At 40.6% G+C, this 13,864-nt stretch overlaps 1 protein-coding gene across 6 annotated transcripts in view; it reads left to right on the forward strand.

Moving 5' to 3' along the window:
• Window positions 1-13,864, forward strand: part of CTNNA2 (catenin alpha 2) — a 1,142,650-nt gene that overhangs the window by 229,521 nt on the left and 899,265 nt on the right. The gene's annotated exons all lie outside the window — the stretch shown is intronic.

The following is a 13,864-nucleotide window of genomic DNA, read 5'->3' on the forward strand; positions in this document are numbered from 1 at the left end:
ACCTGAGATGGGTCTTGAGTGGGTCTTTGGGACCTACAGAGCCTCGCTGTGTATACCTTGCTTGTTGTGATTCCTTTAAACTCTTTTGTTTCCTGATATAAGTAGAGCCCTGTCCTGGTCACAAAATTTGCTGGACCGGGGACCAAGGCAAATCGTGACAGCTGAGTTTTTCTCTTTTCCTCAAGAAAATTTTATCAAGAAGTTTCCTAAATCATAAATGTTGACTGGTATCTGGTTGCAACCAGGATACTTAAGCCCTTTGAACTGAGATGATATAAGTTAATTGACAAGGAATATGGCCTCTGCCTAGAGATTCCCAATTTCTTGCCTTCAGTGGATTAGGTCCAGGGTGATTGGCACCAACCATGAACTGATCTCAGGGTCGTCAGGTGATGTGACCTGGCCTTTCCTCTTGGGGAAACAACCTATTACTGGCTTGGATTCCCTAGCCCTTTCTATCCCTGGCTTATCACTTTTTCTATCAGCCAACCCTCAAAATCTGAGTTTTCTTTGTTAGGGAACGGAAGCAGATTATGATGAGGGAACGGATGAGATAGGAAATGAATAATGAGAGCCTACTCTTATCTCATCTTTGGCCTCCTATTTGGTCAGTTGTGAGATCATCGAGAAATTTCCTAAATCATAAATATTCTCTGTGTTAGGGAACGGAAGCAGATTATGATGAGGGAACGGATGAGATAGGAAACGAATAATGAGAGCCTACTCTTATCTCATCTTTGGCCTCCTATATGGTCAGTTGTGAGATCATCGAGAAATTTCCTAAATCATAAATATTCTCTGTCAAAAAATCGTGGACAGGCTCTATTACCTGAGATAGCCTCAGTAAAGGAGCTGAGATTACGAAGTTGTGTATAAACTCCTCAGTATCATTAAAGGCCTCAAATTCCAGCACGTCAGCCTGAGCTTTGTGTTTATAACCCACAGAGTGAAGTAGAGAGCCCTGCATGGTTTTCCTGCAGATCCCCAAGGAGCCAAGGAACTGAAGCAGAACCTATTTAAGAGTTTTTTTTTTTTTTTTTTTCTCAGACACCTTCCCAGTGAGAGTTGGCCCTCAGGAGCCAGTAAAGTCTCTTGCAAACTGAATGAGCCGAGAAATGTGGGGAGAGACTGTACCTATTTCAGAGGCCATTGACAGGCAGTATGGTATTATGATTAACCATTTGGCCACTGGAATCAGACTAACTGGCTTTAATCTAGAGTTGGTGTCCACTTGCCAGCCCTGTAATAACTCACTCCATAACCTTCTTCAGTGTCAGATACCTCATCTGTTAACATGGGGCTAATGAAAGTATAGAAGTCCTTGCGTGGTGCAAATACTTAACACCCTTGGCTGCTAACAGAAAAGTTAAAGGTTTATCTACCCAGAGGTGCCTCAGAAGAAAGGTGATCTACTTCTAAAAATTCAGCCATTGAAAGCCCTAAGGCTCACGGTTCTACTCTGACACACATGGGGTCACCATGAGTGGGAGTCAATATGATGGCCGCTGGTCTGGTTTAATGACAGCACATCCCTTGTAGTTGTGGGAGGGTTTAAATGGGGGCAGTTCCTGTGGAGCACTGATCACTGAGTCTGGAGTAAGGTGAGGTGTGGTGAGGAGCAACTCTGCAGCAGTGGTGAGAACATTGACCACCTCCATGCTGCTGGACTGTCTGTGGTTCCTCAGGCCCTACCTCTGTTTTGCACATCTTTTAGGCTACAAATAGCATCTTCCTCTTAGGTGTGTTGGAGGAAAGGTTTTCTTTTCCCTTAGAGGTACTCAGTCTTCAGAAGTAACGTTTTAAGAAAGGTCTTTCTCCAGATTGACTGTCTTCCTTTACTCAAGGGAAAGAGGGATAGGACTGAGCCTAAGAAATTGACTTTCCATCCCATCAGGGACTACTGGCGAGTGATGACAGGCTAACTATTCCCCAAACGGCTGGCGTGCTGAGAATGCTGGTTGCATCTGGGCCTGTACTGCAGTATGTGGCACCAGTCTCTGCCTGTAACCCTGCCTCCATGCCCACCTGTTTTGACCAGTGCTTTTGGCTGATAATATCACTGCATGTTGCAATGTGAAGTCAGTTGTATTCTCTCTGACAAAGCAGATTAAGAAAAGTTGGACAAAAGAAAAAAAAAAGGATTTAGCACAAAATCATGGAAAGGTCAGCATAGCAATATTAAGTAGTCCTGTCAGATTGTCAGTAGTAAAATTAAAAATGATCATAGACTAAGTAACACATTTGTTCTACTTAGAGCGCATCCGCCCTAGCACACAGCAGTGGTGGAATGTTGCTCTCTTGTGGACCAAGTGCAAAACTACAGTTTCCTGGTGCCATCTCTGAATTCTTCAGGTTGTGACCAGTGTAATGCTTTGGATTCAGGTCAGCCAGGGCCTTACACCCTAGGCTATTGTCTCCCGCCTCCCCCAATTCAGGACAATGTGTCAACAATTCATTACAAATGAAAACCCAAAACCAAATCTTTTGCTGCCTTCAAGTCCGACTCGTAGTGACCCTTTAGGACACAGTGGAACTGCCCCATAGGGTTTTCAAGGCTGTAAATCGTAATGGAAGCTGACTGTCACATCTTTCTCCCAAGGAGCAGCTGGTGGGTTTGAGCAGCAGAGTGCTTCACCACTGTGCCACCAGGGCTCCTTATGGTACATAGTCCTACTTAGTGGCATCATTGTTCTCTTCCACAGAAGCACATTCTCTCACAAACCATAAAGTGCTGTCCTCAGGCATCTATTTATTTGTTTTTAACTAAGGTTGAAGAGAATATTTTTACATGTGTTGACAGAGTGGATTAGAAATTAATTACCTATCTTCTCAAGGCTTCTTCCAAACAATGAGCTTCTTTATTTGTCTTATGGGTAACAAAACATAGATGAGAAAAAGAATCACAGGTACTTCCTCATTAAAAAAAAAAAAAAAAGTAAAGTAGTGACTCCTATTTTCTGATTGTTTAGATTAAGAAATGCCCTGTAGCTTCCTGCCATGGTAACCAGTACATTAACTATTTTATCTTTAAGCATTATGCATAATATTTCACTTTTTATCTTTTAGGCCATATGCCATTTTTTTTACTGGTGTTCTTTCCAGATATTGATTTTTTTTTTTCTCATCTCTGAGTAACTTACAGGAATATAGAGGAGTTGCCTGCTTATCAGAAACTTATGTTCATCTTTTTCCATCAATAATTCATCAAGTGGATAAAGGATATTTTTGTAAAACATGCACCTTCATCCTTTGCCCCACACTGGCGTTCTTAATTGTTAGCAAATTGAGTACTCGTGACCAGCTGTATGTAGTTCAGCCTCTAAAACTGAGTGAAGACTTGGGAGTTGTGCAGGGGCCGAGTTGTTTGGCTGTGTCTAGGTCTTTGCATTCTGCTACCTTAAAATTATATCTGGAAGCTTCAGTTTATAGCTGCCCCTATTTCAGTATTTTTATTCAAATAACACACGCATTCTAAGGTTGTCAATGGCATCTTCCTTACCCTCCCCCCAGGTATTTTTGTAAATGCCACATTTTTTTTTCTTGTTTGTATAAAAAAAATTAGCATAGCACACTTATGAAAATAAGTGTTGGGGAGAGGGTAAGGTTGGCAAACAAATGTAGACCTGCCCATTTTTTGCGTAAAAATACAGTTCGCTACTTTGTTCTAGCATGCGGGTGTTTGTGTGTGCTTTTATGTAGATCTCTTTGTTGAGTATATTATGGTAAGGATTCTAAAGACTGTAAATGGTTTTAGCTGCTGTTATTTCAGATTCAGGAGCTTAATGATGGCATGGTGAGTGACATATAGCTCCAGAGCGGAAGTAGGACCCGAATGGAGCTGTGATGTTCCCCAGCAAAGCTACAGTAATCATTTGCACATCAGACATCATTAAAAAAACACTGGATTATAATCACTTTTATTGTTGAAGTTGCTCATAAGTGATTCCCTAGCCAGAGACCTGGTACACCCTGCAATCAGTTGTCATTGTCAGTGAGTTAAGTTGATATGTGGCACTTCAGTGTTTTCAAGGAATCATGCATTTCAATCAGTGATACTGAAGGGAGATATTTATTTCCCGTATCACCTAAACTAATGTAATCAGATTATATTGTCAATTTGTAGCATTAGTGATGACATTACAGGTAAAGTCATCTAGACGTGTGTGTGTATGTGTGTGTGTGTGTGTGTGTGTGCGCGTGTCAGAGAAACAATCACCTTTTTTTCTGTCCTCAGGCTAGGTCCTGGAATAATGATTGTCCTCGATGGTCTCAGAATTTCTAACAAGAGGAATAGCAAATGAGAAAACAACAGCCTCTTAGCCGGCTTCACAGGGAAGTCAGATTTTTCTAAGGGTCTATCAGAAGTCTCAGCTGGTGTTGTTGTCACACTGTTTGAGAGCATGGATGAGACAGAGTCATCTTAATATTACATATGCCTTTTGTAACTTCAGCACCAACTAAGCTTGTATGTCCTCAGTAACTTGTTATCATACCTCAGTAGTCAGCTGTTTAATTCTGCGTCTCCCCTTTATCTCCTGTGTTAGAATAACAGTAGCCGATTTTACCTGAAATAGTTTACCTCTGATTATAAATGTAAAAATTACTGTCTAGGTTCTTGGCATGTATTTTCTGTCAGAGCTCTTAAGGCACTAACTTCAGGCAGCTGGATTGTTTGGAATTTATTTATCCTTTCAATAAATACTTATTGGATACCTACTATATGCAAGGCACTGTGCCAAGATATATAACTTCAAAGATGAATAGGCCATGACTCCTGCCTTCTATACATTAGAGTCTAGTGGGGAAGATATTAAGAAACAGTGTACATATAAAATTTTGTATGAGAGATTAACTTGAGCGGTGAACTTTCACCTAAAGTACAATTAAAAAAAAAAAGTGTAATGCTTGCTGAGAAAGTTTGCATCTTGTTATGGTCTCACCTGAAAGGGATATATAACAATTAATATTTTTTTTTTGTTGTTGTAAATAGTAGAAAACCCAACTCAACCATCCTTACCAAAAAAAAAAAAAAAAAGTATATTATCTTACTCAACTCAAGTCCAAAGGCAACTAGCTTCAGGAAAGGCAGGATCAAGATTCAAACAATTTGACCAGGATCAGGTTCCTATCTCCTTTTCCTCATTGAGGGCTCTGTTCTCTGTAGGCGCTTCTCTCATGTTCTCCAGATGGTTGCTAGCCTCTCTCAAGGTTAAACAAAAGACAGAAAAAAAGATAGCAAGATGAAGTCCTCTTCCCTAATGGCTCAAACAAAAATTCCAAAATTTTCTTAGCCCTGATTGACCTCTCAATCTTGTGCATATCTCTAAATTAATTATTCAGAGGAAGAAATGAAATATGGTGATTTTTTTAATTGGGCAGCACTATTCTCCTCTAACCCTATCCTACCCCCAGCTAGGAATGGAAACAACTCAACACAAATAGTATTGTTGGTTAATTCGGGCTAATATAAGAACAGATGATAGACTTGGGAAGGGGATGTCTGAGGACTGGATCTCATTGGACTGAATGAGATTTGCCTTTTCATGAACCAATCCCTGGGCCCAGATTAAACAGGCCTGGGTCCCAAGTCCAAGCCTGAAGCTGGGAGTGAAGGTAAGAGTTGGGGGGCAATTGGAAAGAGATTGAATCCATTAAAAGAGTTGAGGGATGTATCATTTCGGGTCCAATAAGGAAGGAGAAACCACACAGTAATTGAAACAAGGTAAGTTTAATATTATTAACTCTAATAGCAGGTTGGAATAAGAAGGGATGGGCTCGTACGAAAACAAGAAAATTCTAAAGAACATAGGAATAGCAGCTGTAAGGAACAGCCACCACTCCAAGGGCTAAGGTAGAGCACTCAAGGCAGAGCACCATCTCCCCACACCAGGACTGGGATCCAGACCTTGTTGGAGGGCATGGCCATGACTCGCTAGATGACAGAGAAGTTGCTGAGGTGCTGTGCCAGCAGAGTGAGCAGGAAGTCTACCTTTTGGGGTGTTGAGGAAAGCTGCTGATGGGGAGATGTCTCATTGGAGGCACTCTGCTACAAAACCCGGTGTGGCGATGCTGGGGGAAGCTGCTGGCCACCTGGTGCTGTAGTGCCCAGCCCTGCCTGAGGAACCTGTGGAGGGAACACACTAGAACTAGGCAAACGAACCCTTTCCTCCTGCACTGTCTCTCCTCCGGCACCCTCTACTGAAAAAGTGTATCATCCTGACAGGTGAGAAAAGAATATTTAAAGGACCTACTTCATTTTCACAGAGCAGGCCAAAAGCACTAAAATTTAGAGGTGAGAGGCAAGGCATTAATAACTGGTCAGGGCAAAAGTCGTTTCTTGAAGGAAAATGAAGTTACTATTACCGTAACAAGAAGATGGATTCAGATCAGGTAACAGAGCTCAGTTACAGACAGCGTCACAGCCCAAAGGTAGGACAAAGCCATGAGAGCAAGAGAGGGGACATTGGGTGTTTGAAATGATACAAGTTATTCCATATCATTGGAACACAGAGGGCAAGGTGGGGAGAGGAAGTAACAGGGTTGCATGTCATGAAGCAGGTTATGGGTTATCTTGGTAAACGTAATTAGTCTGGATTGTAACCTTTAGATTATGGAGAGCTATTTAGGGTCGCTATGAGTCATAATCGACTCGATGGCACTGGGTTTTATTGAGTAGCTCTAAGCATTAGAATCAGATTCATTGTTTAGATCAGTAATTTTGGTAACAATATGGAGGAATTAGAAGAGGCATGAGCCCAAAGCAAGGGCACAGATTAAGAGACTAGCTGACCTAAGAAAATGGCAATGTGTATCGTAAGAAAGGGGTAGATTTTAAACATGTTGAGAATGTGAAATGACTAAAACTGGGAGACTGATCAGATAGGGTAAGGCTGTTTGTGAGCCTTGATAACCAACTGATGGGTAGAAGCCAAACCCAAACTCTGTCAGCTTTTTAAACTCACTTTTCTGGGAAATTAAAGCAGCATAGCCCAGGCATTAAGAGTTAAGCTGACCTGTTGTTGCTGTTGTTAGGTGCCATTGAGTCTGTTCTGACTCATAGTGACCCTGTGTGCAACAGAACAAAACACTGCCTGTTCCTGTGCCATCCTCACAATTGTTGTTATGCTTGAGCCCATTGTTGCCACCACTATGTCAGTCCATCTTGTTGAGGGTCTTCCTCTTTTTCACTGACCCTTGATTCTACCAAGAATGATGTCCTTTTCCAGAGACTGATCCCTTCTGATAACATGTACAAAGTATGTGAGATGAAGTCTTGCTATCCTTGCTTCTAAGGAGCATTTTGGCTGTACCTCTTCCAACCCGTACTACCCAGGTTCAAATCTAAGCTCCCTCACTTACTACCTATAAGACCTCTGGCAGGTTGTATAATGTTTCTGATCTCAGTCTCCACATCTATAAAGTGAGAATAAGAAGAATACTCACTCCAAAGAGTTGCTTTTTGGGATTAATTAGATAAATGTTAACAATTTAGAACAATGTCTAGTACATAGTAAGCACTTGATGATACTGGCCACTTTCATTATTTTTGCACAAACTGAAAATAACTTTGGAAATATGACATAAATTACATTCCTTCTCTGCTTTGTGAAATGTGGAACTTCAAGAATAAAGGACCCTAGCATTTAAGCATTCCTGCATTCTGATGAAATCATTTTATTCACGTGTTAACAAGGAAAGAGAAAATTTTAATCAAGAAGGCCAGCTTATCAAGGAGAGACAATATTTAATCAAAAAGGCTAGCTTATCAAGGAAAGAGAACGCTTAATCAAGAAGGTCACCTTAACATTAGGAGACAGAAAGATGAAGCATGGTAGTGCTGAGGCAACAATGGTATGGTCAAACCAGACTAGATGGCTAAATAAGTTCAGTAGTTATAGAATCTTATATTCATTCATTTATTCACTTGGTCAACACTTATTTCTGATATAATGTTTTTAATTTAGCTGAGAAACCAGACCCTAAAAAGAGAGCTGTTGTTGTTGTTAGGTGCCGTCGAGTTGGTTCCTACTCCTAGTGACCCTATCCACAGCAGAACGAAACACTGCCTGGTCCTGAGCCATCCTCACAATCGTTGTTATGCTTGAGCTCATTGTTGCAGCTACTGTGTCAATCTACCTCGTTGAGGGTCTTCCTCTTTTCCGCTGACCCTGTACTCTGCCAAGCATGATATCCTTCTCCAGGGACTCATCCCTCCTGACAACATGTCCAAAGTATGTAAGATGCAGTCTCGCCATCCTTGCTTCTAAGGCACACTCTGGCTGTACTTCTTCTAAGGCAGATTTGTTCATTCTTTTGGCAGTCCATGTTATAGTCAATATTCTTCACCAGCACCGTAATTCAAAGGCGTCAGTTCTTTAGTCTTCCTTATTCATTGTCCAGCTTTCACATGCATATGATGCGATTGAAAATACCATGGCTTGGGTCAGGCGCACCTTAGTCTTCAAGGTGACATCTTTGCTCTTCAACACTTTAAAGGGGTCCTTTGCAGCGGATTTACCCAATGCAATGCATCTTTTGGTTTCTTGACTGTTGCTTCCACGGCTGTTGATTGTGGATCCAAGTAAAATGAAATCCCTGACAACTTCAATTTCCCCCGTTTATCATGATGTTGCTTGTTGGTCCCGTTGTGAGGATTTTTGTTTTCTTTATGTTGAGGTGCAATCCATACTGAAGGCTGTGGTGTTTGATCTTCATTAGTAAGTGCTTTAAGTCCTCTTCACTTTCAGCAAGCAAGGTTGTGTCATCTGCATAATGGAGGTTGTTAATGAGTCTTCCTCCAATCCTGATGCCCCGTTCTTCTTCATATAGTCCAGCTTCTCGAATTATTTGTTCAGCATACAGATTAAATAGGTATGGTGAAAGAATACAACCCTGACGCACACCTTTCCTGACATTAAACCAATCAGTATCCCCTTGTTCTGTCCGAACAACTGCCTCTTGATCTATGTAAAGGTTCCTCATGAGCATTATTAAGTGTTCTGGAGAGAGTTAAATATGGCTTATTATATAGTATTATTTTAAGTCCAATCAAAAGGTCATCAAACTGACCCTCCTTGGAATGAGGTCAGTCTGCCCAAACAGCAATGATGATCATTACAGCAATGACTTACAGTGCTGGTTATGGGCCGAAATGATGACAAAGGGAACAGATCTCACACTCCAGGAGGGGAAGAATATAGATCCTCAGTTCAATACCATCCCTGGCCCCATAATACCTGTCTGGCTCATAACCATTAAGCCTGTGGCCATTGAGTCGATTCCGACTCATAGCCACCATATGGGATGGAGTAGAACTGCTCTGTAGCGTTGTCTGGCTCATAGTAGGTATTTAATAAATATTTGATGAATAAATGAATTCTCGGGCCACTGTTTTATATCAGAATAAATTAGGGCAGGTTCAACCAGAGAAAAATAGAGACTGACTTAAAGATCGTGTCAAACAATTTGAGACCGAAAAAACCAAACCAAAACCCAGTGTCATCAAGTCGATTCCAACACATAGTGACCCTATAGGACACAGTAGAACTGCCCCATAGAGTTTCCAAGGAGCACCTGGTGGATTCAAACTGCCGACCCTTTGGTTAGCAGCTGTAGCACTTAACCACTACGCCACCAGAGTTTCCACAATTTGAGACAGCTATAACTAAGTAATAAGTAATAGTTGCAGGCGGGCAAGCTCTGTCAAAAGATTAGGATTTGAAGAGTTCTAAGTGACAAGCCCCTTAAATGGCATCTAAATCCACTAAAAGGGAACAAATTTCAACGTTTTTTCTAGACTTTTCATTTTTTTTTTCCAGCTGTATTGGGCTGCAAATACTAAGGACAGGGATAGCTTACTCAGCAAAGATTTCTTGCTTTGGTGTTCGTAACCCCAGCCTGGTCTGAGGGAGGAGAACAGCTGTTTCTTGGGCTCTGCCCAAGATAGTGAGGGCATTTTTAATGGGGGATGTTATGCTGGTTGCATTTGAGGGGTCCTCTTAAGGCAGTTTATTGGAAACCCTTTCCCAATCCAGGACATGGTATCCTCCAAACCACACCCTTATGGAAGGGCTCCGGGATTATCACAGCCCTCCTTCCCCATCACCCGTTTCCTCTCTGCAGCTTTCCTTCCACTCCTCCCAGGCCTCCTGTCATCTGCAGATATGAGAGAAAGAAGATGAATTCCTTCCTCCTCAGAATTACTTAGGCATCTCCTCCCTGCCGCCACAAGACAGATGCTACAGAATAGGTCAATAACTCTATTTAAGGAGCTTACAATTTGTGACAAGCACTATGCTAAGCATTGGTGTTTTACACTTCTTATCTCCTTTAATTCTTATAACTACCTCGTGTAGTGTATAGACTATCCTCATTTTACTGATGAAGACACTGAGAGTGAGAGAGGTTAAGTGACCTGTTCCAGATGATAGAGTTAACTGGACAGAGCTGGGGTTCAAATCTAGACCAGTCTGACCTCATAGCCCTCCCCACATATAATGCAATATCCATTTTTGGTAGGGCCCAAGCAGGTGTATTTTGGATAAAGTGTCCCCAGCTCCTCTTCTGTATAAGAAATGCTCTTTGCTCAACTAATTCCCTGAGCACCTGAATGGCCAGTAAAGGTTTGAGGGCAAGCCATTTGTTCGGTGAGTAATAGTCAACTTCCTTTCCTTAGCCATCCAGAAAGATCATTGACCCTGCTTAAAAATAAAAATCTGATTTTTTATATGAATTTTGATTTGTTAAAAGAAGCTAGACACTACCTTTCTTCACTTTTTTCTTCCTTATCCATACCCCTTCAACATGATACCTTCCTTTATCTATCTTATCTATCTGTCATCTATTTTTCTATCAATCATCTATCTCATAGCAGTGTATATATCCAAAATCCAGACTTTGGTCTCATTTCTTCCATTTCTGTGGGACCTTGGATAGATCTGAACCTGATTCTGCATGAGAACTTTTGACTAGGTAATCACAGATCCTTATAGATTAAAACTCTGAATATAGCTCAGTCTACCTTTACACAGACAGGACCCATCAGTTTTTTTTTTTTTTTAAAGAGCTTCATTGAAATAGAAGTATAAATTCAAACTGGTGTCTGGAATCTTCAGAGGAAACCAATGCAAAAATAAATTATGTGCAACACAACATAATAAATACAGCAAATTGGTCTGATTAACAACCGGTAAGCATCCCGTTTTATATCTATGAAAAAACAAATCCAGAATTTAGCTCCCTGTGAGATAATTATTTTGTTCTTCCCTGGAACCAGTTTTTATGCTCTGAGAAAAGATTTACAACTCACATAAGTGCAAGAACAAATTAACTGCCAAGAGCTGTCTTCTTGCTGATGTTGGTGATAGCCACGTTAAGATGGTTATAAATCTGTTAGAAAATGAGACCTCACTGATTTGTTGTTTCGAAGATATGAGGTATGATATTGTCGTTAAACTATGAAAATGTTTTAAATGGGCTAGTTCATATCATAAAATATAATTTGACCTAAATGCCTGAAAAGGATCCAAATACACAATACCTTTTTCAACTATATTTCCTTCTATGCATTGGGTATTATAAAAGTTTGGATAAGAATTGGAAAGGACTAACATTGAGAAATAAAATCATCTATATATATATACACACACACACATATATATATGTACACATACTAGCTGCTGTCAGATTCCAACTGGTAGTGACCCTATAGGACAGAGTAGAACTACCCCATAGGGTTTCTAAGAAGCGCCTGGTGGATTTGAACTGTTGACCTCTTATGGTTGATAGCTGAACTCTTAACCACTATGTGGACAGAGTTTATATATATATATATATATGTATATATATATATATATGTATATATATATATATATATACACACACATATACATATATAGTTTGGAAGATGAAATATGCATAATCTTCATAGAAGATGAGACTGTAAACTTAATTTTATGTGGAGTCTAGATTGAGCAATCCCCCCAATTTTAAATAACTTCCCTTGCCAACTATAACTCTTTCCTTACTAAATGAATTAGCCTATCAATAAACTGAATGGAATTATATATGGGGTAAAAGATTTGATGTTATCCATTCTCACTGGCTTGTATACACTATTCTCTTCCTTCACTCAGTGAAACTTGATAAAGAAGTGGTATTAACCACCTTTGTCATTGTGTCAAGCTTAAACAAAGGCAAATATCTGTAGCTCAGGGCTGAGTTAATGTATAGCCTTTTCCAGACATTTTAGTCATCATATGTATTTTTGTACTGTCAAACAGTTATCTGTATATTGTTCTTTGATTTGCCCCAAATTACAGAAGCCAATCAAATTTTGCATCAGGTCTCATATATTCTCTGCATTTCTCGTTAGGATTTAAATGCTGCCTTTTCTCTTTTTCCACTGCCCACTCAGGTGTCTGTGCTAGTTAAGGCCCTTTTATCCAGTCTGCCTTGATGGTTAAGAAGTTTCGATTCTGAAAATATCTGTCATGTGTCTTATTCACTCAGGTCTACATTCTTGGCTATTTTAGCTGATAAAATTATTTCTACAAAGATGCTACCTGACCATGACTTAATCACTACACTATCATAATTTTAACTTTAATTGAGTAGAGAGGTACTAAGATGTTAAAGGCTTACTAATTGTAGACATTTATCATATTAAGGATAAGATAATTTTGGAGGGAAGGAGACTTTAGTACTTCTCAAATCCTTAGATCATTTATAAAGGATGTCTTGGTGAATTCATAATTTAAGTCCATGGCCATGCTGGAAAAGGTTAAGGAAACATTTTTCAGGAATTTAGAAGCATGGCACATTCTTAGGGCAGCATGCTTGTTGTCATTCTGTCCATTCCCTCTCCACTTCAGCTGATGCCACCTTCAATGGCAGCAATATTTCAAATTCACGTTCTTTCCTCTTTCCATTGAATGGTAAGGAATAAACTCAGCTTAGAACCACCATACCTTTAATGCCAGATTTGGAGATGTTGCCAAAAGGATTAGGGGATTGAAAATCAAACTCTCCCAAACTTCCTGTGGCTCAGAAGTTACTCCAGGTCAGGGAAGTGTCGTAGACACATCCAGACTCCCTGAAGACGGAATTACCGGGCTGAGGGCTGTGGGGACCATGGTCTTGGAAGTCATCTAGCTCAATTGGCATAGCATAGTTGATAAGGAAAATGTTCTACATCCTACTTTGGTGAGTAGCATCTGGGATCTTAAAAGCTTGTGAGCGGACATCTAAGATACTACCCTGGTCCCACCCTGTTTAGAGCAAGGGAGAATGAAGAAAACCAAAGACACAAAGGAAAAATTAGCCCAAAGGACCAATGGACCACAACTACCACAACCTCCACCAGACTGAGTCCAGCACAATTAGATGGTGTTTGGCTGCCACCATCAATTGCTCTGACAGGGATCACAATAAAGGCTCCTGGAGAGAGCTGGAGTAAAATGTCAAACAAAATTCTAACTCACAAAAAAAGACCAGACTTACTGGCCTGACAGAGATTGGAGAAACCCTGAGAGTATGGCCACCCTTTTAACTCAGTACTGAAGTTGCTCCTGTGGTTCACCCTTCAGCCTAAGATGAGACAGGCCTATAAAACAAAAGTGAAACCTTGGTGAGGCAGTAACCACCAGAGCTACGACTGCTAACAAAAAGGTCGGCAGTTAGAATTCACCAGGAGCTCCTTGGAAACCCTATGGCGCAGTTCTACTCTGTCCTACAGGGGTGCTATGAGTCAGAATCGACTCGACGGCAACCCGTTCAACGGTTTTAACACAAAACAAGACTAAATGTGCACACCAGCCCAGGGACAAGGACTAGAAGGCAGGAGAGGAGAGGAAAGCCGGTAATG

Source organism: Loxodonta africana, chromosome 15 (assembly GCF_030014295.1).
Source record: "Loxodonta africana isolate mLoxAfr1 chromosome 15, mLoxAfr1.hap2, whole genome shotgun sequence".
NCBI lineage: Eukaryota > Metazoa > Chordata > Mammalia > Proboscidea > Elephantidae > Loxodonta > Loxodonta africana.